Source organism: Tachypleus tridentatus, chromosome 6, assembly GCF_004210375.1.
Source record: "Tachypleus tridentatus isolate NWPU-2018 chromosome 6, ASM421037v1, whole genome shotgun sequence".
In the NCBI taxonomy this organism is placed as follows: domain Eukaryota; kingdom Metazoa; phylum Arthropoda; class Merostomata; order Xiphosura; family Limulidae; genus Tachypleus; species Tachypleus tridentatus.
This window is the reverse complement of record NC_134830.1, coordinates 12,451,927-12,457,339: the sequence shown is the minus strand read 5'-3', so window position 1 is coordinate 12,457,339 and position 5,413 is coordinate 12,451,927. Positions and strand designations below refer to the sequence as shown.

Genomic DNA, 5,413 nt, shown 5'->3' with positions numbered 1-5,413 from the left:
TCGTTTTATGCATCTTACACTTTCCGAGTTTATTCCGTCAATGTTTCAACACAAAATTTTGTATCCAGTTTCTAAGAAACGTCAGATTTTACATTGCACTCTCCGCATATTTCAAAACAAGAATAATTTACAGCACACACTTCTCTCCTGTAAAACGTAATTGGCGATAAGCACTGCAAGAGTGAAATCAAATTGTGAAGGTCTCCTCTAAAACTTTACATTAAAACGTTAATTACATACACGACATTCTAGGTAAAATCTAACAAACATGCCATAATATTTTTTACATTTGGAAGCAGCTCTCCCAGGAAACCTAGTTAAGAAACGTCATGAAACCTCATACATCCACGTCAAAAGGGTAATGATATATTCAAATGAAGAAGAGGATTTATTGACTTTTAATTTGTAATTTTCGCTTACACGTGCATCTAATATTAGCGTATTTGTTTAAAATAATGAGAAACTGTTACAGTGCATGCACGAGCTTTCAATCCATTATTTATCGCACGCTAGGAGAAAAGTGCTCATTATTCTTCATTACACCCCTTACATAAGTTTTGTAAGTTTCTTTAGCGCTACTCCATTGTTACATACGTTTCTCGTGGATTCTGTTATGACACAAAACGATTTGTTTTAACTCGGGTTCAATCACACAACTAAAGTAAGAGAAAACCGGAAAGAATAAATATTTCTAGTCTCCAGCTACTTCAGAAATAAATATCATTACAAACAGGCGGTCGGTCATACTTAGAAGATGCGTACTGGCCATCAAGAAGAAACAGTGACAGCATAATAAACGTTCGAAAAGAAGAAAACTACATTAAACACGAACAGGGTTACAGACACAATTGAAACATTGATATATTACTTCTACTAATAGTTATTTTGTGTGCATATTAAGCATGAACATTTTCGTCATTACTGGTGGAAGCAATGGTTTACAAAGAAAAGGTATGAACCAATTCAAGGAAATTTTGTGTAAAATAGAGTTTTGTTATTGTAAAGTTTCACGTGTACCAGTACTATTTAAATTAAATTTCTTTTTGAGTGAGATGAGTAAAATTATTTTCGTAGCTCTTACTCCTTAATATTGTAATAGCAACGTCAGCTTCAGGGAAACGAAGTGAGAATGGGTTTTATACGCTCATATTTCTGTATCGCAAGCAAAGCTAAGATCTTACTAGTACTTTGAAGGGTCGATCGAAACAGTTCTGTTTATTGAGACACGTCTGTAGGTATTCATTGGACAATCCAAGATCACGAAGAATTTTATAAAACGCTCTTTTTACGTACATTAAAGACAGATGAACGATAGCTATCTGAAATGGGATTTTTTTTTGGAACATTATCTGTTGCCTACGTAATAGTGAGAATTTCTAGTAAACATCTGCGATGATCATTATGCCTCAAAGTTATGGGCGTCAGTTCTCCATTTACAATCAAATGCTCGTATATCTCTTTAGAAGAATGAAAAAATTCGAATTTAGGGGCAAATTAGAACAAATTTTAATATTTCAAACCGTACTTAATTAGAATAGGTATTTGCAAATTTCAAAGTCAAAGAGAAGAAAAAATTTTTTGGTAAATTTGTGAAACGTTCCGTAATTTATTTAATTTTCTCTGAAACTGCTAAGTTATAAAGCAGTAAAAGTAATAAATAACTTAGAAATTCTCAAATATCTTTTCATAATGACGTCTCGATCATAAAGTAAAGAATTTAACCTTCTTCTTTCGTAATTATTTCAGAGAACTAAGATCGTTTGTATCTAAAGTTCCCCGTAAATGATTTGCCCATGAAATGTGATTGTTGACATAAATGCAGTTATATAATTACTACGTAGGTAAAACGCAAACTATGCTTTTAAGAAAACTTTATTAAAAGTATTGACAAGTCTAAACACAGTGACACCGTTTATGATTGTTTGAGAAACAAGCATTTTACTTATACTTCGTGATGTTGGGAAGAAATTTCCACGTTCCACAAACTCTACAACGATTGTGAGCCGTTTTCTTATCGAAGTTTCCACTGTGATGTATTTGGAAAAAGATAAATATCTTCATTTCAAGAAGGGTGATTTATGAGTTAAGCATAAATATGATGTAAGAAGTATATAAATGTTGGATTCTCTATGTTTTCGGTGAGGACTTATTTCTCTATGACTCTAGTACTCACACTTGTTCTTTCACAGTTACTACAAAATAACATTACACATCTTTCTCATAGAGATATATTATGTTATTGAAGCTGTTTCACCACTTACACTGTGTTATCAACAGAGTATACCTGGCAGTTAGTACCACTGGAAACATAGTTTCAGGTGTAAAAGATAAATTGTAAATAAATTCGTATTGTTAAATGTTTTCGTTCATGTTTATAAAAATGTCATACATTTCGATGACATCATTGAAAGGAAAGAGCAGAAAAACCGCCTTTCATTTTAAATCCCAAGAGATAACTTTCAAAGTATTTCTTCAACTCGGTGTATTCTCTCTGAAGTATTATTTATTTTAACCTAAAGTAAAATCATTCTTATTTTGTAAAGTCATAATTTTGCCATCCTTTTGTCAGTCACGTTCTGTATTATTTAGATGGGAGGCATCATTGAAAATTTCCTCACCTCAATTGCGTGTTTTTTTTTTTATATTTGTAGCAAAATCACATTTGGAGGCGCTGGGTATCGATCCCAGTACCTCTCGCATGCAAAGCGAGCACTCTACCACTTGAGCTACGCCCCCTTCGTTTTTATGCATCTTACACTTTCCGAGTTTATTCCGTCAATGTTTCAACACAAAATTTTGTATCCAGTTTCTAAGAAACGTCAGATTTTTACATTGCACTCTCCGCATATTTCAAAACAAGAATAATTTACAGCACACACTTCTCTCCTGTAAAACGTAATTGGCGATAAGCACTGCAAGAGTGAAATCCAAATTGTGAAAGGTCTCCTCTAAAACTTTACATTAAAAACGTTAATTACATACACGACATTCTAGGTAAAATCCTAACAAACATGCCATAATATTTTTTACATTTGGAAGCAGCTCTCCCAGGAAACCTAGTTAAGAAACGTCATGAAACCTCATACATCCACGTCAAAAGGGTAATGATATATTCAAATGAAGAAGAGGATTTATTGACTTTTAATTTGTAATTTTCGCTTACACGTGCATCTAATATTAGCGTATTTGTTTAAAATAATGAGAAACTGTTACAGTGCATGCACGAGCTTTCAATCCATTATTTATCGCACGCTAGGAGAAAAGTGCTCATTATTCTTCATTACACCCCTTACATAAGTTTTGTAAGTTTCTTTAGCGCTACTCCATTGTTACATACGTTTCTCGTGGATTCTGTTATGACACAAAACGATTTGTTTTAACTCGGGTTCAATCACACAACTAAAGTAAGAGAAAACCGGAAAGAATAAATATTTCTAGTCTCCAGCTACTTCAGAAATAAATATCATTACAAACAGGCGGTCGGTCATACTTAGAAGATGCGTACTGGCCATCAAGAAGAAACAGTGACAGCATAATAAACGTTCGAAAAGAAGAAAACTACATTAAACACGAACAGGGTTACAGACACAATTGAAACATTGATATATTACTTCTACTAATAGTTATTTTGTGTGCATATTAAGCATGAACATTTTCGTCATTACTGGTGGAAGCAATGGTTTACAAAGAAAGGTATGAACCAATTCAAGGAAATTTTGTGTAAAATAGAGTTTTGTTATTGTAAAGTTTCACGTGTACCAGTACTATTTAAATTTAATTTCTTTTTTGAGTGAGATGAGTAAAATTATTTTCGTAGCTCTTACTCCTTAATATTGTAATAGCAACGTCAGCTTCAGGGAAACAGAAGTGAGAATGGGTTTTATACGCTCATATTTCTGTATCGCAAGCAAAGCTAAGATCTTACTAGTACTTTGAAGGGTCGATCGAAACAGTTCTGTTTATTGAGACACGTCTGTAGGTATTCATTGGACAATCCAAGATCACGAAGAATTTTATAAAACGCTCTTTTTACGTACATTAAGAGACAGATGAACGATAGCTATCTGAAATGGGATTTTTTTTGGAACATTATCTGTTGCCTACGTAATAGTGAGAATTTCTAGTAAACATCTGCGATGATCATTATGCCTCAAAGTTATGGGCGTCAGTTCTCCATTTACAATCAAATGCTCGTATATCTCTTTAGAAGAATGAAAAAATTCGAATTTAGGGGCAAATTAGAACAAATTTTAATATTTCAAACCGTACTTAATTAGAATAGGTATTTGCAAATTTCAAAGTCAAAGAGAAGAAAAAATTTTTTTGGTAAATTTGTGAAACGTTCCGTAATTTATTTAATTTTCTCTGAAACTGCTAAGTTATAAAGCAGTAAAAGTAATAAATAACTTAGAAATTCTCAAATATCTTTTCATAATGACGTCTCGATCATAAAGTAAAGAATTTAACCTTCTTCTTTCGTAATTATTTCAGAGAACTAAGATCGTTTGTATCTAAAGTTCCCCGTAAATGATTTGCCCATGAAATGTGATTGTTGACATAAATGCAGTTATATAATTACTACGTAGGTAAAACGCAAACTATGCTTTTAAGAAAACTTTATTAAAAGTATTGACAAGTCTAAACACAGTGACACCGTTTATGATTGTTTGAGAAACAAGCATTTTACTTATACTTCGTGATGTTGGGAAGAAATTTCCACGTTCCACAAACTCTACAACGATTGTGAGCCGTTTTCTTATCGAAGTTTCCACTGTGATGTATTTGGAAAAAGATAAATATCTTCATTTCAAGAAGGGTGATTTATGAGTTAAGCATAAATATGATGTAAGAAGTATATAAATGTTGGATTCTCTATGTTTTCGGTGAGGACTTATTTCTCTATGACTCTAGTACTCACACTTGTTCTTTCACAGTTACTACAAAATAACATTACACATCTTTCTCATAGAGATATATTATGTTATTGAAGCTGTTTCACCACTTACACTGTGTTATCAACAGAGTATACCTGGCAGTTAGTACCACTGGAAACATAGTTTCAGGTGTAAAAGATAAATTGTAAATAAATTCGTATTGTTAAATGTTTTCGTTCATGTTTATAAAAAATGTCATACATTTCGATGACATCATTGAAAGGGAAAGAGCAGAAAAACCGCCTTTCATTTTAAATCCCAAGAGATAACTTTCAAAGTATTTCTTCAACTCGGTGTATTCTCTCTGAAGTATTATTTATTTTAACCTAAAGTAAAATCATTCTTATTTTGTAAAGTCATAATTTTGCCATCCTTTTGTCAGTCACGTTCTGTATTATTTCGATGGGAGGCATCATTGAAAATTTCCTCACCTCAATTGCGTGTTTGTTTTTTTTTTATATTTGTAGCAAAATCACATT

The 5,413-nt window shown here is 32.4% G+C and overlaps 1 non-coding gene across 1 annotated transcript; it reads right to left on the bottom strand.

Moving 5' to 3' along the window:
• Positions 1–2,663: 2,663 nt before the first annotated feature.
• TRNAA-UGC (transfer RNA alanine (anticodon UGC)) lies at positions 2,664–2,736 on the bottom strand. Its single transcript has one exon. It is a non-coding gene; the product is annotated as a tRNA-Ala (tRNA).
• Between the last annotated feature and the right edge of the window lie 2,677 nt (positions 2,737–5,413).